The sequence below is a fragment of the Polyodon spathula genome, chromosome 17 (assembly GCF_017654505.1).
Source record: "Polyodon spathula isolate WHYD16114869_AA chromosome 17, ASM1765450v1, whole genome shotgun sequence".
Taxonomy (NCBI): Eukaryota; Metazoa; Chordata; class Actinopteri; order Acipenseriformes; family Polyodontidae; genus Polyodon; species Polyodon spathula.
In genome coordinates this window covers 25,837,939-25,859,912 of record NC_054550.1, presented here as the reverse complement: position 1 = coordinate 25,859,912, position 21,974 = coordinate 25,837,939, and the positions used below count along the sequence as shown (strand labels likewise).

General features: G+C 37.2%; 1 protein-coding gene across 5 annotated transcripts in view; it reads right to left on the bottom strand.

The window, feature by feature from the left end:
• LOC121330117 (BTB/POZ domain-containing protein 7-like) overlaps positions 1 to 16,351 on the bottom strand; it is a 58,844-nt gene extending 42,493 nt beyond the window's left edge. For 2 of the 5 annotated variants that reach the window (XM_041276397.1, XM_041276398.1), the window contains exon 1: positions 16,059 to 16,351. The gene's annotated coding sequence lies outside the window, so the exon portion shown is untranslated. Of the gene's footprint in view, positions 1 to 5,914; positions 5,994 to 16,058 lie in introns of all 5 variants that reach the window. The other 3 variants (XM_041276395.1, XM_041276394.1, XM_041276393.1) reach the window with 3 other exon arrangements.
• Between the last annotated feature and the right edge of the window lie 5,623 nt (positions 16,352 to 21,974).

The window sequence follows — 21,974 nt, the reverse complement described above, 5'->3', positions numbered from 1 at the left end:
TGTGCATTTCACAGATAGTTTGGTGGTACAGTATTAAGATGCAATACTTGATGTTGAAGCTGTCGCCAAATAAAAAAACAGGCGGTTTTCATAAGCTCATGTCTAGTTTATAAAGATTACATTCCAAAAGTACTGTAATCTGTTTAGAAAAAATATTTTAGTAACACTCCTTTAGTATGTTAAACTTGCTTTAGGCTTGTTGTAAATGTCGTGTTTTTTTTTTTTTTCTCCTGACACTATCCAGGCGTAATTATTCCTTTTACTTAACTGTAATGATATTAAAATAATCCCAAAAATGTATGTGGGCAGAACAATCATCGATATTTATTCGAACCATTACATTGTGTGTCCAATTAATCGATTGCTATTTTGAGGCTTAACTGACAGCCCTAACAGTTACAGCAGCTGCACCAGAAACTGTGTGTTGTTCTGTCAGGGTACGGATCTCTCACTATCTGGACCAGGAATCGTAATCCTTTCCTTCAGTTTCAGTAGGACCTATTTGGTGCTCTATGATTAGCTCAAAATCATACGCACTGGAAAGTTTTTACCAGTAGATTCTAGCTCTACAAATTCTGATAAAAAAAAAAAAAAAAAAAAAAACAGAAGTGCTCTGTGAGATTTACCATCTTTGTTAACAAACCAGCCAGTGAAGCGCTCCAGCTAGTGACGTCACAGGTAAACTGTCAATATGGCAAAACACAGCAACATTCAAGTGCCAGTTGCCGTAATTTTAAAAGTATTTTTATTGTGTTTGTTATATGATAAGTACAAGGGTATTTGAATGGGAAATGTTAACTTGAGCACTTGATTAATCATTTTCCACCATTTCCCTTCCCCTTTACAAAATGTATTGATATGAAGGCCATTTTGGCCTTGCCCTTTTTGTTGCCAATTTAAGAACATAAGAAAGTTTACAAATGAGAGGAGGCCACTCGGCCCATCTTGCTCGTTTGGTTGTTAGTAGCTTATTGATCCCAGAATCTCATCAAGCAGCTTCTTGAAGGATCCCAGGGTGTCAGCTTCAACAACATTACTGGGGAGTTGATTCCAGACCCTCACAATTCTCTGTGCAAAAAAGTGTCTCCTATTTTCTGTTCTGAATGCCCCTTTTTCTAAACTCCATTTGTGACCCCTGGTCCTTGTTTCTTTTTTCAGGCTGAAAAAGTCCCTTGCGTCGACACTGTCAATACCTTTTAGAATTTTGAATGCTTGAATTAGGTCGCCACGTAGTCTTCTTTGTTCAAGACTGAACAGATTCAATTCTTTTAGCCTGTCTGCATATGATATGCCTTTTAAGCCCGGAATAATTCTGGTCGCTCTTCTTTGCACTCTTTCTAGAGCAGCAATATCTTTTTTATAGCGAGGTGACCAGAACTGCACACAATATTCAAGATGAGGTCTTACAAGTGCATTGTACAGTTTTAACATTACTTCCCTTGATTTAAATTCAACACTTTTCACAATGTATCCGAGTATCTTGTTAGCCTTTTTTATAGCTTCCCCACATTGCCTAGATGAAGACATTTCTGAGTCAACAAAAACTCCTAGGTCTTTTTCATAGATTCCTTCTCCAATTTCAATATCTCCCATATGATATTTATAATGTACATTTTTATTTCCTGCGTGCAGTACCTTACACTTTTCTCTATTAAATGTCATTTGCCATGTATCTGCCCAGTTCTGAATCTTGTCTAGATCATTTTGAATGACCTTTGCTGCTGCAACAGTGTTTGCCACTCCTCCTACTTTTGTGTCGTCTGCAAATTTAACAAGTTTGCTTACTATACCAGAATCTAAATCATTAATGTAGATTAGGAATAGCAGAGGACCTAATACTGATCCCTGTGGTACACCGCTGGTTACCACACTCCATTCTGAGGTTTTTCCTCTAATCAGTACTTTCTGTTTTCTACATGTTAACCACTCCCTAATCCATGTACATATGTTTCCTTGAATCCCAACTGCGTTCAGTTTGAGAATTAATCTTTAGAGCCCAGCAATATAAAATAACCTGACAACCTCACTTATTACCAAACATTTAACACCACCAATGTTTTAAAAAATTTACAAATTCACAATATCCAAACAGCTTGGCAGCTGCACAGTTCCATCATTTTTTATTAGAGAATCTTATTTCAGAGCACAACAATAATGAATAAATCATTTAGCCTCTCTGCCACAGCCTAGGGCTTGTGTTAATTTATGAATAAGAATACATTACAGCTGTACCTGCATTGGTGCAAAGATAACTTTTAGTAGAAGAATGATGTACTACTTATAAAAATGCAAAGACGACTGGAACAAGAGAAAATTAAGCTGCAGTTATACAAAAAAAAAAAAGCATCTCAGTCTGTCTTTCTCATGCTCAATGAGTGAGAGAAGAAAACTGCTGGTGCAAGTATAAAACCTAGTTAAGTTTTATAATGTAATAAAAAGCACCAGACACGCTTCTCAGCTTACGCTACATCTGAGCCTTTTTTTTTTTTTTTCAATAACCCTGCACGTAGACAATGCATAGTGATCAAAAGGCAAAGCAAGGTTAATAGAACAGGACAGAGCAAAGATTGAACTATAACTTCATGTAATTGTGGGTCAACAATCATTTGCGTGGGTCAGTGGGCACCAAGGATCAACAATGCTTGGAAAATCTGATACACTAGTGAGGAAATCTAAAGTATATTCAAGAGTCACCCACATGCTTCTGCATCTCATGTATTTTTAAATATAAATTTTTATGAAACATTTGAAATAAATAGAACAGGAATCTCTCCAGTAGCTCCTTAAGTTCCATAAGCCATCATCAATATCTTCTTCATGCCAAAAGTGAAATTAGTTCTGCTCAAGTTTTAACCTGAAAAGCGCTCTTACACACCGAAATACTCTTAAGGCTGGTTGTTTTACTGTGGATCCAAACATGACAGGTCTGAAAACTTAATAAATAAATAAATAAATCTGCTATCCTCACTCATTAAATTCTAAACATCCTGTACTTGACTCCATTATCTAATTCAGTCTAATGTTACCATAAGCTGATTGTACTGCTTAAAAGACAAAAACGTAAGAATTAGTTCTGTCATGATTACGGCTACAAGTCTTTGTCCTGCCTTCATATGGAATTTCCCTCACTTAACGAATTATTTAAAAGAAGTGACTCACTGTAACGGTTTAGTTTCTAAAGCCAATAGCTTTGTCAGTGTATCACTGTGCATGCTTAAATAACTTCCTCTCTATGAGTCGGGAGACCTATTTCTGAACTTGTCAAATACAAACACCCTCTTTTTCACAGTCCTGCTTGCGTGCTGTGTTTACCAAGTCAAGCTGAAAACAAAAACAAAACAAAACAAAAAGAAAGGTTCGTCTACCACATTTCCTTTACAGAGGACATGCTGTATTAATCCCATATTGCCGATGTCAATGCCATGAAAACCATTCGGCACGATCTATACACAGAACATACTATTAAGATTTCTTCTCAGCCAGTCTAGGTCAGTGGCCATTTTTTAACCAAGGAAACTCAAATTCAACCATTAAGCTGCAAGACCAACAAACTCATCGTATCTCTTTCAGGATTTACATTAAAACTGAACACAATATAAAACGATACACAGATTTGTTCTGCAATTGTTAATCCCCTTCGGGTTCATTCTCGTCCACTGGAATTTCTCGTTGAATGGATTATTTTATAATACATTAAAAGGTCCCTGTTTTGTTGCTGGTTCCTGTGTGTTCACAAAATGCAAAAACCATCATAAAAGAATCTAATATTCTAATGCCGACTCCTATTTTAAGCCTTGTCTATCAGGATAAACAGCTGCCCAAGGAATAGCTTTGGAGCTGCCACTGAAATCATTTTGCAATTAAAAAATGACTCTGTTTTAACCCCGAATCTCCAAATGCAGTCCATGCAATTACATAAAACATTCTGCAGAGCTACCGTTTCACTCTTAACAATCACAACTTTCTGGTACTGAATGGATGCGAGTGGTAATCAATAGTCCCAGCTGCCATTAGCTTTGCACCACCCAACCCACAGTCCCAGGGGGTTTGGGAAATGAAGAGCCTGTCAACACACGCTATTAAGTTGGTTACAATCAATCAAAATATTTGCAATATTAAGAACTTATCTGTATCTCAAGTGTTTGAGGCATTTCAGTACAGTAGGAAAGCATTTCACAGTAAGTGGCTGAGGAATACTACCTTACTAATGTAGCTATTCTCGTATACTGATCCTCAATTCTGAAGCAATCTCAATACTCAGTTTTATCAATGGACTTGTCACTGTGATTGTAATGTGTGCTGCTGAATTTTGGAGCTGCACTATTTGTTCAAATTTCACTGGTTTGGTGTCATTCTGCGACAGGCTCAGTTACTTCCCTATTTTCATTTTGATAGTTTCTATTTGTATTGTAAGAGTCTCAAATTGTGCTTAAATGTTTGAAGTGAATCATAAATTAACTTTTCACACCGGACAGCACTTCTTAAACTGAAATACAGTAACATTAGCTTGAGACAAGAACCAAAACGTACCTCATGACAAATCCACCCAATATTATTTTTTGCTACGACAGGCCCAATAAGCACAAACATGGTCCTATGAAAATTAATTTTCACATTCTCTGCAGATATATATTAATTAAAAGGCCAGATGACACAATGGGAAACGAGCCAGCCATTGTTCTGTGCAGTATTATCTCAAAGCTTTAAACAATTCAGTAGCATTATTGCTCCTGGTAATCATTGCCAACTGTTTGCTGACAGCAACTTCTTCAAACAGCTTACAATAGTTTTTGAAAATTGTACTTGCAACCTGGCTGTTACCTTCATCTAAATCATTTACGGACACAAAAAAAGTCTATTAACCCTGGGAAGATGAGAAGTGACAACAGTGACAAACAGCTGGCAGTATTAGGAATAGAGACAAATAAAATACAGCACTGATTTTAATGTTTTTCTGGTATTGACTATGCTTCACTTCACACCGTCACAGGAACCAAATGAGATTCCCTTTGGGTTCCAAAGCTCTCCACACAAATGTTCTTCTTAATTACAACATGCAGTTCTGTAATAGAACTTTAGAACAGTGATGAAAGCGTGCAAATGAAGAAACAGAGCAGGCATGAGTGTTAGGTTGCAACTGAACTATTTTATAGGCTAGCTATTCTAATTGCACTTCTTGAGCAGTGTTATAAAACTCATACTTGTTCCAAGAATACTGTACATCAGTTTCCTGTCCTGCTTCCAATAGCCACACAGTCTCAAGGGAGAAAATCAGCTGCTGCAAGTCCATGACTAAGAGTTACTGCAGCCACACCCAAAACATGACAGAAAACTGGAAATGCAGCACAATGCAAAAGATGAAGTCAGGGTTTTAAAAAAAAAAGATCATGGCTGCCTCCTCCCCAAGTATGCTATTACATCCAGCTTTCAGATTCAGGGAAACATACATGCATTTATTTGTTTTTATAAAAGTTGGTAGGTGAGCCAACAAGTAATTCTTAAATTTAACCGACATTTGAGAGTGAAAACAGCTTTTCATGGAAGTCATTTATACAATTTTAAATGCTCCACAATTGCCAGACATCCAGGTCATTTCTGTAATGAGGTCAAGCAGATTTTGGAAAGCGAGATTTATGTATTGTGTGGCGCAATTTTACTCAATTATGAACATTAACAGAATACTAACAGTGATACATATAACCTGCAATAAATAGCAGCAGTGGTCTACAGTGATCTACGGTACCAAACCCAGAACAATAACAGCAGCCATTTAAAATGGCACCAGACCCATTGAAAAAAAAATACAAAGCATGTAAAGGACTATTTACACTCAATTAAAATCTACTCTTCTAGTAAAAAAAATTGAGTTTTAGACATTAGTGAGATAGACCCTAAATGTCCAAGCCTAACGTACCTAGAAGTTCACTCTCACCTCTGCCTGCAAGGGCTTCTTTTTTCAGATCAGCCACCAACACACCATTTCACCATCCAGGCTGGTGGAGAAGAAAATAAATCCCGGATTAATCAACGCCTGCAACTGAATCACCTCTAACAAACTTACAAGTGGTAAAACACAGCATACAATAGAAAAAGTAACTGATGTTAAACTTAGATCAAGGAAGCACTCCTTTCAAATACCATACAGTACAAACAAGAGAGAGAATTGGACTTGGATTAGACTTTTCATTGGACATTTACTTGTTACAGTAACCACAGCCACTCATGAACACATTAACGTTTTAATCCCTGAGGGATCAAACAGTCTGCCTGCTCAAGTCTGCACTTACTAACAAGATGAAGTTACAGTACCTGTAGCACTCCCAACTGAGTTAGGCACTGTGAGAAACACTGCATATATCTTTGTATTGCAGTATACAACTCCTTACACGTGCAATGTATCCAGCAACAAATCTTTAGGAACTGACAAGCACAAAAAGTTGCCATTTAAAAAATGATATATATTACTGTGCTAAACAAACACTATACTATTATCACAACATGAACTAAAGCTGTGCACGTGGTCAAGTTTGAGGTACACTACCCCCTCCTGCGAGTAACCAACAAGCATTTTGCTTTAGGTTCTCTAGTTTATGCATTTTCTTTTTGTTAATTTTTAAAAGACTAGACCATGACACTAAGTTCTCCATGAAGATGCATGCGATTGAACTCGAGCTCCCCCCGCGAGTGTTTACTGACGGGACTGCATCTGTGCAGGAGTCTTCAAAGTAACAGAGCAAATTAAGAGCATTGTGCTAGAATTACAAATGCTGTATCGAGTGAGCTACAACGTCTTTCGATGTTTGACAATTAGTTTCTAAAGTAAGACGGCAACAAAGAAAAGTAAAGCAAGCAATGTTTGGGATACTCCAGTATCACAATTAATTTGTGTGACCATTTAATGAGATGCAGAGATCACACTAGCCTTTAAAAATGTGCATTTGTAAAAACATACCATCTCAAATTTTTACATATTGCATCAACAGTTATAATATTTTCCAGCGTAACCATTTCAGATTAACGAAGTTAACATACAAAACAGTACACAGTATAAATAACGGTACCAGTAGTGGAAGTTGAAATCCCCTCGTTCACGATGTAAAAATCAGTGTTGTAGAATATGCACCAATGTCTTTGTGGGTATCTGTCAACATCACAACTATTTACAGTTTTGCCGTTTTAAAAATTATTTAATTTTTCTTTTAGCACCCAAGTAAAAAAAAAATAAAAAATACTTGTGCTCTTTTCAAATCAAAGTGTTAATGCCCAGGAGCTTCCATTGAAATTGTCATGGGACCTCCGTGGATTTTTACATGTTACATTGCATAAATCTACTGTGTAATATAAACACAATTATTGGATAGGGATGAAAAAGCAAAATGCTGTCTCGTACATCTTGTTTTAGAAAAGCTCTTATTGTTTTGCATTTAATTAAAATGTCCTGTATAGTTTTTCTCTTGATTGGTTGTTACTTTCACTGGTTACGGATTTAAACAACTTTTTGTTTTTATTTTGCCTTGACCCCCAACTGGTACAAAATCAACACGAATAAGGTAAAAAAAAAAAAAAAAAAAAAGAAAAAACACAATAATTTAATATATTTAATTAGGAAACTGATGTAATCAATGTAATATGCACAATAGTTTTTAAAGCGTTACTTGCAATGTTACACAGTAATCTACAGCTCCACATATATTACTGCTTTTTTTTTTTTTTTTTTTTTTTTTACCCCTTCATAACGTGGATGCATCTGCTTTTTTGGAGAATGACATGAATAGTGAAAAATTAGACATTGCCCAGCCTTATTAAAAATTAAGGCTGGTTTGAAGAATCTCACAGTAATTGTTTTTAAGTGATAGCACTGCATATTGATTGCTTTACTTCAAAATGCACAACTGACAGACAGTTGTAGCTGCTGCCCCTTCACCTCTTTTGACCTCAATAGTAAATGTTTGAAAGGGAACAATTGTGCACTCATCTGACAACTTGCCTGTGACAATTTCATTGTCGTCCAGTGTAAAAAAATAAAAAAAATAAAATGAAGGTCAGAAAACAGCCAGGAAGTTGTATTTTAAGATAACTACATAAATCATGTATCTTGTTCCATGTCATTTTACAAGATGACATTGCAAAAACCTACAGCTTATTTAAAAAAAGACGAATGCTTCTGTATACAGGACATTGATAAGGGTTCCATATGGAATTCTACAAGCTCAACACCAACAGTTGTTGTTCTGCATGTGACACACTAATAGGAAGTACTGCACGAATCATGTTACCTTCACACTGCATGTACTGTATTAGCTCATGTTGCAATCAGACTAATTACTCAAGTAAATCCTCCTAGGATTTAGTCCACAGATAAAGGACCCAAGAACTTCCCCCACCTCACCCCAAAACAAGCCAGAGTTGCTTAAAAAAAGCTGCACTTGTGCTTATATTTATGAAAGAATAAATAAATAAAAAAGCAGAGGCTTAATATTTCTGCTCATTCTCTCATGCACTGACACTATATTTGGGCCCCCGTTTAAACTGATCCCACCTGCGAATCCCAAAATCATTTATTTATAAATTTCATCTTTAGATTTTATATATATATATTTTTTATATATATACTATATATATATATATATATATATATAATAATATATATATATATATATATGATATTTTAGATAAAATACAAAGTTCTACTTTAACATGTAACATTAACATTCTGATTAGTTTCTTTTTTTTTTTTTACTTTTAAAAGCTGCTTTTATATAATACAAGCGCAAAATGCTTCTAATACTGTGTGTTTAAATAATTTTCAAAACAAAACATGCTTTCCTTTCTTTTTTCATATACCAAGGCCATAAAACACACATTTTATCATAGCAAGTTACTTCCTCTTTTGCCATGGGTTGTACATATATACACAAAGTATGATTATCAACATACAACAGAAACTTCGTTCGGCAAATAAAAAAAAAAAAAAAAAAAAAAAAAAAAAAAACGTTTGACAAGTAAATCTAGTTTAATATTTAATATTAAAAGCAAGACATTTTTAATACAGATAGTGTAAGGTGGCTCAATCTAGGGCAAGTGAAAGCGAAACACAAGGCACTTGGTCTGTAGTCTCTAAATATACACAAAGACAGGTACATTCACACTGTTAATAAAACATGGCAATTGACATACCGATAGCAAGGTGAAGCCTGTGTCCAAAACACTGGAGTATATACGTCAGGTACATCGAACTCATTTAAATGAACCTTTTTGAAAGTTTAACATGACGTCTGATTGATTAAATGGTTGGCTTGACATTCAATAAAATAAGTTCTGGAATTAAACAAATATACTGTAATACAAATATTAATCTCCACTACCCATTGACCTCCCTATGAAGTTCAAATGGGTAATTCAAAAGCTTAATAATCAGGTTGTGTCACGCACAAGATAAGTGTTGACCAAAAAAAAAAAAAAAAAACACAACAAAAAAAACAATGGAACGATATTTTTATCGTCATTAAAAATACACCAGTACAACAATACTGGTATATCAGCTAACCCTAGTTTAGACCTACTGCACCCTCTCAAATAGACAGGATTACAGTACATGGTGCTTATAATGTGATTGTACTATGGGCTGCATGAACAAACTTGGATTGGCGATGCACATCCTATGTGGTGGCATAATAGTGTGCCATGGGAGGAAGGGCATTTAGATGTAAATCTAGGAAAAAAACTGGATAAATGGCAGGAAGTTTTGTGATCTTACTGGGAACTGCTCATGACCTTGAGAAAAGTTACACAACTACTCTTCCAGAATAGCAGAAATATTTTGATTGAATTTAAAGTGACTCAAGATTTTCTTTGACCTGGTAATAGACTGAGTAGGTTGAAAAGCACAAAGTGGTGCATGAAACACGGACAGCAAAATACTGCAGTTGGTTTTAATGCAAGTCTCAAGTACTGAGACCACAGAAACAAATAAAAACACCCAAACAATGCTTGACCCACTAAGCCTGTATCGTCAAGGGTAGGATTTAAGAAACTGCATGCCGTTTTGGTACAAACATGTAAAACTTTCTGAAACAATGTCTTCTTGTATTCTTTTAGTACAAAGGAGAAGCAACTGCTACTTCAGCATGCATCCCAAATAGCTGACAGCTGATTTCAGAAAACAACTAAAAAATATGTTTTTATTATTTATTCCTTTTTTAAAAATCCTCAGGAGTTTGGTGCTTTTAAAAGATGACAGGCTGTCTGCATTGAAGATTAAAAAGCCTTCTATCTGCCCAGCAGGTAGGCTACACAATCAATCTGCCCTACAAACTTAAGTTGGTTATAGTTGTATTGGAACACAGCAAAGGCCATGTGAACCAAATCAGCACCAACAAATACACAGCTACTATATTAAATAGATTATACTGCATCTTTTCAGACTAGAGGACAGCCTGAATCAACCTTGACAAACCAACCTCCCTTGTCAAACATGCATTTGTATCCCAGTGGCATACTCCTGTGCAAGGCAAATGACAACTCTGATAATGGTTGAAAACATCAATATGGGGGAAAAAGTGTAGTTTTGTCAAGTACTAAAAAAATTCTTGCAGTGGTGTCTTTGATATACCTGCAATACTTAACCTATTTTGAGATAGAATATTTTACAACTGGGAAAAAAGAAGAAATATTTGGGCTTAATTCTTTATTGCGAGTATGAAGGTAATTTGTACAATGTTTTGCTATTGAATGATGCATAAGCACAGTCTGGTTTTGTTTGAAATCTTAATACAAATTGCATATTTTGACTATATATGGGTTGACATTCTAACTTCCTATGAGACTAGGTGGCAGTGTGTATTGTCAAACAATAGAACAGAAAAAAAGTTTTCTAAATGTTCATGGCTCCCTACACAATTCAGAGGTCATGCTGGCTTTGCTGTTCATGCATTCCTGAAACGCACATGCCGCAAATTTTGTGTCCCATCCATAAAATACTAAACTATTGTCAAAACAAAGGCCAATAACTCCAAGGATGTTCATTTCGGTATATTTTTATGAATGTTTGCGTTCTATGCCATATAATAGTTTACACAAGCTCTGTCTGTGTACAGATATACATATGAACACGTATATGTATATTCGCTATATACAAATAGTAGACCGTTTGCATGATAACGACACAGAATTCTAAACCCTGACACTATCTCTTAAATAGTAGACCGTTCGCATAACAAAGAGATACGATTCCAAGCACTACTTGTTGCCTTCATCTATGTGTGTTTTCATGTCATCTCCCATTCAAAATTATAAGAAAGTATTTTTCATTTGCGTTTTTCTCCATAACTACTGCTTCATTCACTGTAGTTCTCATATAGTCAGAAATAGATGGCTGAGATCCCTATGGGTGATCTTCATGACAATCCCCTGAAGTTGCTGACTGCTTAGCAAAATAACTTCCGATTGACAACTGACTTGCTAAAAAAACATCAGGACATCCCCGTTAAACAAGTGTGGAAAATAAGAAAAGCACAATGTGAAATTAGGCGACTGCAAAAATGAAATGCAAGTTAAAAGTAGGATCAGGAAAGAACAATTCACGTAATTTGTCAGCTCTGTTTGAAATAAAATTGAAGGGACCAGAATAAGGCTCAGGCAAGACATGACAGAAAATGTTTTGTAATTAATAGCTTTTTCTGAGTTTAATTATGAAACAGAATCAGCTAAATTTGTTAAAAAAAACACAGTGCACTGTGGGATACTATCGTATTCATTTCCACTGTTCACTGCACTGTAGAAACTGTAACCAAACCATTTTAACAGTAAGTGCGTGTGTACGCATTACACCCAACTAAACTCGAAACGGTACTACAGTGTGGACGCTTTCAGCTGGATGAATTAAAACGTTTGAGTCCGGTTCTCAAGATCGGTTATTTAGTGTGGACAAGGCCTAAAAGTAAATATCCTTAATATTGCTGCGTAAGCCAAATATGACGCTTATTGCTGCCACCTACAGGACTGGAGTGTACCTTAATTTTGTTACAGCCAACCCTCGATTTACGCGGTAGACGCATTCTTGAAAATGGACGCGCAATTCAAAAAACGTGTAAATCAAACTTAATTTCCCCATAAGAAATAAAAGAAATGGTAGGGGTTAGGGGAAACGCTGCCTCAAAACATTTGTACGTCTATTTCCTTCATTGTTTTATTTTAAACTCTGCTTATGTGTTACTGACAATAATAAAGACATTAAAAAGCCTACCTAAAATAAGAAAAATTAAATGAAAAGTTTTGCTACTGTACTTATGTTGAACGCTGGCTGGGGTGGCTTGCTGGTGCTGTTGGTGGTGGTATTGGAGAGGTGGGGGTTACAAACCGCGTAATTCCAAAACAAACGTCCACGTATATTAAACTGTACAACTACAACGTCCGCGTTATTCCAAAAACTCATAAATAGAATGCGTGTAAATTGCGACGTGGCTGTATATTGCAGAATAGATTTTGTTGGTTGTTGTTTGTTTTTTAAACAAGCATTTACAGTCATTTTGCTGCAGTTTAATAGATTACCGCAAATATACATGCCTGCATACCTTTCCCATTCTGTGCAAAATATTTTTCCCTCCAATGGATTTATTTTGAGTCTAAGACGCAAACTTTTGCGTTAGCACGACCTCTGATAATTATATGCAGTCTGTATTAGCATTACATGTAGTCTAATAGTTTCTTATCATTGAGATATGCTGGGTCCAACTTAAAACAAATGCGACCATTCAAACCAGTAAAGAAACTATACTGTAACTGGCCTACTAAAACATGCATTAGAACTGGTACTGTAATACAGGAGTGAAATCTCAGTTAACAACTGTCACTCCACTTTGAATACCAAGGCCTGCAACATTTATTCTTTATGGAAGTCTCATATAGCTGGCTTTCTTACAGCTCATAAAAACTCACAGGCCACTCACCAGGCTCTCTGAATCTTTACTGGCACATCAGGCCTATGAAAGCCTTGATCTCACATAGCTGTTATTACAGCAAGTGGTAAAAACATGAATCTTATCTTAATGAGGACCTGTTGTGCTTTTATCGTTTACTTCTGCAAATATAGCTGGGCACCAGCTGCATGTGCTGAGGCAGTCACCCACATATTATGTTCTTTCCTTTACTTTTGGGGCTCAGCATTTTCCAAGGGTAATCTGTATCTGAGCAACCCAGAAAGTAAAAGATCCTGCAAGCGAGTACTCACTGACGGACACACAAATGTAATTCGTATTTGTTTTTCATGAAAGCTTGCCATTGTTAACAATGAGCAATTCAATTCATGCTACTATGGATAACTTAATAAAAGTATGACTCCAACAGTGCTTAATCTACAAATGGTTTGGTTCTTTCATTATTTAATATTAAACAAAATTCCAATTGAAAGGCGATATAGGGGGGCAGCTGTTTTGATCTCAGTCATGTAACAACTATTCCGAATGACAACCATTGTTAAGGGTTTTACATATTACAGTCTTTCATAAGAACATAAGAAAGTTTACAAATGAGAGGAGGCCACTCGGCCCATCTTGCTCGTTTGGTTGTTAGTAGCTTATTGATCCCAGAATCTCATCAAGCAGCTTCTTGAAGGATCCCAGGGTGTCAGCTTCAACAACATTACTGGGGAGTTGATTCCAGACCCTCACAATTCTCTGTGTAAAATAGTGCCTCCTATTTTCTGTTCTGAATGCCCCTTTGTCTAATCTCCATTTGTGACCCCTGGTCCTTGTTTCTTTTTTCAGGCTAAAAAAGTCCCTTGGGTCGACACTGTCAATACCTTTTAGAATTCTGAATGCTTGAATTAGGTCGCCACGTAGTCTTCTTTGTTCAAGACTGAACAGATTCAATTCTTTTAGCCTGTCTGCATATGACATGCCTTTTAAGCCCGGAATAATTCTGGTCGCTCTTCTTTGCACTCTTTCTAGAGCAGCAATATCTTTTGTATAGCGAGGTGACCAGAACTGCACACAATATTCAAGATGAGGTCTTACTAGTGCATTGTACAGTTTTAACATTACTTCCCTTGATTTAAATTCAACACTTTTCACAATGTATCCGAGCATCTTGTTAGCCTTTTTTATAGCTTCCCCACATTGTCTAGATGAAGACATTTCTGAGTCAACAAAAACTCCTTCAGTAGACCTAAGCTGGGCTCGCCACTGTCTTAACAGAATTATAGGCAGAAATGAAGCCCGCTCAGGCAGCAATGAAATCAAATTATTTGGCTACCATCTGAAAAATAATGCAGGACAGCCTTCCAAAACACACAACTGAAGCACTCTCTCCACTATTTACTCAAGTTAATAGTGAAATTGGATTTTGCATCCTTGCTTAAATACTGCATGCAAAGCTGCACACAGGCAATCGCATGCAAACTGTCCAAGGCGAAATCATTTTGAGACAGCACAAGGAATTTTCTGAATGACTGTGGCAGGGCTCAAATGTAAAAATAGCAAAAAATAAATAAACATTAAGGTTGAATCAAAGCATTTATTAAATCATGTGTCTTTCTTCCAATTCTGTGATTCAGGGCTGATTCCGATTACCGATATTTCATATCAATAATTGGAAGATACTGATTCAGATGCACTTTTGTTTTTAAATTAGTTAAACAATTGTAAACCATCACAAAATTGTATTTTGACACTTTAAAAGTGCATTTAAGATTTAAACTCAACTCATCACAGATGGTACTTATTGTATGCATCTACCATAAGTGAATTTTGCAAAACACTAGTAAATTAACAGCCTGAGATGAGTTTACTGCACTTAAAGTCTATACATTCGCTGATGGGTGAATCTGCAAAATTATGGTTTATATATTAGTACAGAGAATTCAAAAACAGCTTTATATCCAATGTCAATCAGGATCCAGCAGTATACTCAATCACTAGAAATACTTAAGGTAGAAGAATAGTTATTAACTGAAAACTTGCTATTTTAATGATTAGCTACAATGTTTCGGCTTCTAACTTTCTACCATGGTATCTGAAGAAGGCAAAAGCTAGTTATTAAAATAGAGAGTTATCAGTTTATCAATTACACACACAGACATACACAACTTAATTACATAAATTAATTAGGCACATGTTGGATAGCCCACTTAGTCAAAAGCATGCGATGCAAAATGTTTTTCAAATGTCTGACCAACCCTTTTACGCAAAGCAAACCCAAACAGTAGGTTGTAATAAAGACATGGATCATATTTCAAATTATTGTCGGTTGGGTGTTCGCTCATTGCATAAGGAACAATGTAATACAGCGCTACTTCAGGCTTTTAAGTTAAGAATTGGTGCAACTACATTAATACCGTAGAGGTGTGGTGCATGGGCAAATGAAACAAACACTGTGATGAAAATACTGTAAAGCACGAATGAGTCGCAGTTCAGTCCAGCACATCAGCTACCGACACTGACATTCCAACAGGCAACAACAATGCGATCAAATGACACCGGTGTTTTACATAACTGCAAGCACCTGAACCGTTAATCCGATAGTATGCAACGGGTATTATTCTACGATGCATCTTTTATTTATGAAGAAACTACATACCTTATGTTACTCTGTATTTGCTGAAGACAAACAAGTCTTGACAGGGGCTAGGAAATGCCAATAGTCTTTCAGAATGTGCGAATTTGAGTTAGTTGCGGTTTAAGCTGTTAAAAACAATTATATATTTAAATCGGAATTAGCACTTTTCGATCAAACCGCATACTTATTCATATGTCCATGAAAGTAAAAAAAAAAAAAAAAAAATGATAACAAAACAGCACACCACCCTCCCGTCGAGGGGGGGAAATATGCGTCTCACGTTTTGATTGAGTAATACTATGGAATAGGGTTATTAAACTGCTGCTTAGCTAATTGCGTTACGGTTCCTATGCCCGCCTTATGCTACACTATTGATACAGCAATCATTAAGAACACCACAAACACTGACAAAATAAGCACAACTTAGTCTGTGTTACTGTTAAAAACCTGTCTAGGTTGTTCGAAACGAAATATTCGCAGACTGTGCATCAAGATTTATTCCTTACCAAGTTTGAAGGATCCACGGTCTCCTTACCAGCCTCCCCCCTGTGACTCTCTCGTCTGACTGCACTCGCTGGCTCGCTCTTTCTCTGTCTCTCTCTCTCTCCTTTGCCAGACAAGTTTTTATACCTCCGAAAAAAAGCACAACAATTCTGGCAACGGTCTTCAAAGCTCAACGCACGTCCTCGCCATACCACCCCGGGCTTTCCAGATATCTGACAGGTTTGTTTTATTCAACTTTGGTTCGACTTTTCACACGATTATCGAACCTTTTGCTTGTTTAAAAAAAAAAAAAAAAAAAAAAAAAAAAACTCAAAACAAGAGGGGGGGGGGGGGGGGGGGGGGGATGCTATTCTCCTCGGCTTTATTTTTTGCAACCCTGAACGAATCACGAAACCTGGTTGGAGGAATGCGGCGGCCTATCCTCACGCTGCTTGCTGGGTGATTCAGGCCTCTGGCAAAGCCACGGAGTTAGGGAGCGAACGGCTTCAAGCCCCGTACTGCCAAAGTCTCGCTGGTGCTGCCATCATCTGGCTTGGAGTGATACATTGCATCACCTTTCGGTACAGACTGTGTACTGTAGGTTGTTTTACAAAACTACAGACAAGATTCGTATTCATTTATTAACACATATAAATGGTGCGGTTTGGATTTTTTAATAGAAAGAAGAGCAATAGGAAGAACAGACCCATATACCCAAAATCTGAAATACATTATTAATAGGCCTTTATTAAATATATTTGCTTTTTGTGTTTTGCTGACACAATATATTTTCAGTCATAACACAGCTAACTCTATGCATATAGAGTGTGTGTGTGTGTGTGTGTGTGTGTGTTATTCACCACCTTCTATTGATTTGAAGCAAACATTAGACAACTGGTGTGGTCATACTGATGGATTTAAACCGGTCATGTTGTTCCAAGATTCTGCCCTGGTTCAAGAATTGGTTAAACTGCACATAAGGAGGTGTGGTCCAGTGGTTAACGTCCAGGGCTTGTAACCAGAAAGTGAGTGGTTCAAATCCCACCACTGACTGCCTCACTGAACAAGTCACTTAACCTCCTTGAGCTCCATCCTGCAGATGAGATGTTAAATCAATGTCCTATTGTAAATGCCTCTGCATATAATGCACAGTTCACAGCCTGCCTCTGTAAAGCGCTTTGTGATGGTGGCCAACTATAAGGGGCTCTATATAAAGATATTATTAAGTCAATACTTTGTCTCTACTCCTAAATAAATCTATTTTCTGTAAACAGTAAATATGTGTTCCAATTTCAAACTACGTCATCATTGCTTTATGTGCACCAGCCAACAGGAGACCATTCCATTGGTTAACCATAGGTCTGCATAACAAAGCTCAACAAGTTCCAGCTTCCTTTATCATCTTCCACATGTCATAAAACTATAAAAGTCCAGGAAGCTAACATTCTTGCAAACAAACATTTGTTACTAAGGCTTGATTACATTAAATAACCCGCAGCCTGTGGAAATTGAAAGCATTGGAGATTAATTTATGATGCTAAGTGAGTGTAATGTAACACTATTTGTTTTGGTGTTTCTGTCAGCATTATATTTGTCTCCCAGTACAATTTGAAAAAAAGGCACACTTCATATTAACAAGGTTCTCTTGTAAAACATATCATCCAGATCTGTGAATCTCCAGTCAACACACAAGAGCTCTACCAGTTGAGCACAAGCAGCTGTTCCAGCAGTCAAGCTGTCATACTGTCTGCTGTATCAGCTTGTCACAATGTACCAGTGGAATGTCCAAGGTATCCCTTATCAGAAACATTCCATTGTCCCTTTGACCCTCAGCACCTTACCACTTAATTGCTGAGCTTATTTGTACCCTGGTACTATAACATTTTTTTTTATATAAATACATATTCTGGAAAACCATATGTACAGGTATGGGAAGTTATGGAAATAGTTAGTTGTATGCATATCTTACAATGTAAAATGAACACATCAAGACTGACCGCTGTTGTCAAATTATCCAGAAACATTATATATAATATTTAAGTGCTGTCTATAGAGGGTGTTTGAGTTACTGTAATTTCAAAGTTTTTTTTTTTTTTTTTGGTTTTATTCAAAAGCATGATTCATCATGAGGGACAACATTTATCAATATAGCACCTGGGGAGAGTTTTTCATGACGGATGCTATCTATTATTATATAAACATATAGTCAATAATCCATTGTGTCAAAAGCAGCATAGACAGTGAATAAAGAGAGGGGGGTTCTAACCCATGATCGTCCAACAACCGTCTGTGAGTCATGGCAGTGACACGGGGAGGTGGGAAAGTGGGTGTGTGGACTTTCCCCCTCTCTGAATGGCTGAGAGGCGCTTCTTTGGAGATTGTTAGCCCTATAAATTAACGCTCTGTTGTTTCCTCAGATCTGCCTTTTTAGACGCGTAGAGTGCGCGGAAACGCTGATCCACGACCGAACGGAACGGAACGGAGGTTCAGAGCGAGACAGTGAGGGAGGGGAACCCTTGGGCAGATCCTTGAATAAGGATAGCCGAGCAGGCTAGGTAGCCGGCAGCGTAGGACGGTGATCCGGGTCGCACGGGCAGCGGCGACCGGGATATTGCTGCAGAGTGCAGCACCTTTTCTTTGTAGTTTTGTTACTGTTTTATTTTTCCTGTTTCTTTGTGCCTTCGATTTTTGTAGTATTGTTTTGAAGCACCTGCGAGTGCACCTGAACTGTTTACCCTTGCTTGGTATTCCCGTGGTTCTGTTTACCATAGTTGGTAAGCAGACCATGGACCAACAGCACCCTTTGTGGGCTAAAGAAACCCAACGCGCCCCTGAAATAAAACTGGGCACCTGTGTGGTGTTTTCAATTACACCTGTCTGTCTCCTGGTCAGTGAATTACCCACATCCCTTCCACACTCACTTACACAGTAGTAGCACATTATAGTCTCATATACTCATCTTTTCCGATCAAAGGAATTTTATGAATCATAACAGGGGCAATGTGGACCTGCATGAAACTGTGCTAAAATGATGAAAATCAAGAGGAATCAAAATCTGGCAATGGATGCACATTTTGATACTGCCAGAATGTATTACGCAGTGCACTGCGCTTGCTCACATATGCCTAAACAACTTCCGTTTAGAAAGCACAGAAGTGCCCATTCAAATCTGGTGCATTATGCAGTTTTCATTCTTTTTCATCTTTTTTTAATTGAATTTGTCATATTTTTGAAACATTAAGAAAATAGTATGCAACTTTGTGGTGGGCTTCTCATTTTGTCTTGTTCGTCGTAAATTGTTTTTCTTTTTAGATAAATTGATTGTCTGTTTCTAGTTGAAGTTTGCAAAAAAAAAGTATAACTAATGTTTTGCAAAAAAAAAAAAAAATAATACATTGTATAATTAATCATATGTGTACCTCTGTTTGACAACAGGAAAACAAACCCATCCTTTGGATGAGACGTAAAACCGAGGTCCTTGTGTAAGTGACTCTGCATCAGCAGTTGTGATGCATTGTTCACCAACTAGTCTCTGTAAGTTGCTTTGGATAAAGTTGTCTGCTAAATTGCTTATTATTATTATTAATAATAATAATAATAATAATAATAATAATAATAATAATAATAATAATAATAATAAACATCTGTGACATTGATCGAATGATGCTTGGTGTTAGATCTCCTTTCTGACCTGAGAGGGTACTAGATAAAGGGAGCAGAGTACCTTGGACTAAAAGGCATCACATTTCATTCCTGTGGGTAGGTGGAAGTTGGCCGGTTTGAAAAGGGACTAAGCTACGGTGCCCGAACTCAATGACCCGAATGGGAAACGCCGTGGCATCCGCGGATTAGAGGAGTGGATGTGCTCGTTAACCAAGGGGTCATGAGAGAGGGTATAAAATAGGGGTGTAGCAAAGTAATCTGCTCCTTTGTAAATGGTTGGAGTTAACCTAAAAGGAGTAAAGATATTGCTGAAAACTGTGTTTGTAGTGTCAGCTGTAACTGTTGTTTGTCTTTTTAGACTATCAGTAACATGATCCGGAGCTGGAGTACAAGATAGGCATTAACCCGGACTTTTCACCCCAGCATTTCACGTAGTACTGTAATCACCACTAGTACTTAAATTCACTCACTGTTTCGTGTTTAGTGTGGGTGTGTATAAAACCTGGACTTCTGGTTGTGTGTCAAACCCAGGGATTACAGTTACGAGTGCTACACGCCGCTGTGTCACTCCAGCATTTATTAGTACAGGTGTTTGCCTTAGGGCTCTGGACATTGTTATTATTATCAATAAACACCCCTGCACCTGAAAGTAATTGTCTGTGTGTTTTGTACCTGCACGGCACTTCACTGCACTCACCTGTATCCACTCACCACTTTGCCACAACATTACATCGCAATTGATTGCACCTGTACCAAAATCACACAGCGTACCACTTTCAATATAACAGAGTAGCTCTTTCAAACATTACTCAGGTCAAGTTTTGGTACAGGTACAACATTGTGACGATGTACCCATTTATAACACTACATCGGTAAGAAACTAGTTGAGAAGCTAATTCTAGCATTACACTGGTGACAATGGCGGAGCTTCCATGCATGTTTTTTTTAGCTAGAGACATCTGCTCGAGAAAAGCGTCTCGTGTAAAATACTTTTTTGGGTTTCCATTCGCTCAGTTTCACTCGGGTAAACCAGGCTTTTCACCCGACGTCATGCAAATGAATGGGAAAGGTGGGGGTTGATATGTAAATTCGCTATGCATAAAGTACTCGTGCTGTTTGTCAAGATTTTACTAGTGACATTTTGTGAAAATGTGGTTTCCATGCGCAGAGAACTGGTACACGAGTGAATCAAAGCTGCTGTACTAAAGCAAAATAACTTGTGCCTGGCTGGTTAATAATGTGTTTTACTGATCTTGCCCAAATTGTTTTTTAAATGTCATTTGCAGGTTGGCATGTTGTTAGTTAACCTGTTTTCAACTAATTTATCTTACAATGACTCATTCATTAAAAATTAACTGGGAGGTATAAAATTAAATTGACCAACACAGGTATTGCAGATCACCATGGCTGAAAACACATTCTTCCATGTACGCTCCCAAGGCTTTCTGGATTGGGAACAGTGGATGTTTTGCCTTTGTTTTGGGAGCATGAACCTCCAAACATCCTCTACCAGCAAATCCTTATGTCTTGTTATCTAACGCCAATGGTTAGCGAAAGGACGGTTTGAACACATACTCGTCCATCTTGCTGGTGTGAAGAGGTTGTGCTGCATCACTCTTTCACAGATCTGCAGTGGATAGAGCCCTTTCGTGTCATCATGGCAACATTCAGCATTATAGTGGAACTGGTAAAGGAAGCTATATAAAGGAATTATATATGGCCTCCTGTGCCAGTGGAAAAAAGAGTGGCGATTGCTCTGTTTAGGATGGCATCCTCAGCTGAGTATAGGGTTAAGGTTACTCACAGGGTGGTTGGCATGTATTTGGAGTGCATGAAACCACAGTTCATCGCTGTATTTAGCACACTGGTCCTTTTTAAATATAAGGCACCCACCAGTGTATCCTACACAACAGGATAATCTGATTGCGTTGCACAGGGCAGTATTTTACAGGATTTTCCCCATGTAAGCTACTACCAGTGTGGAACTAAAACATATCTGTATTTTCACTACAAAATAAACAAATACTACAGCTCACATTGGTCATTTTCTTCAAATTATTCAGTTACTCTAGGTTTTAAACTGAAATGTTTTATACTGTAGTAATTTTGTTTACTCAAAGCAGGCTTATATTCATTACTTTTAATTTTTGTTTTATGAACTTTTAGTTCAACCTAACTGGAATATATGTCTGAATAATTACTGCAGCTGCTGTAGGATACAAAACTCTTGCCAAGCATTTTCCTCTGCAACTGAAAATAATCTCTTTGATGATCTA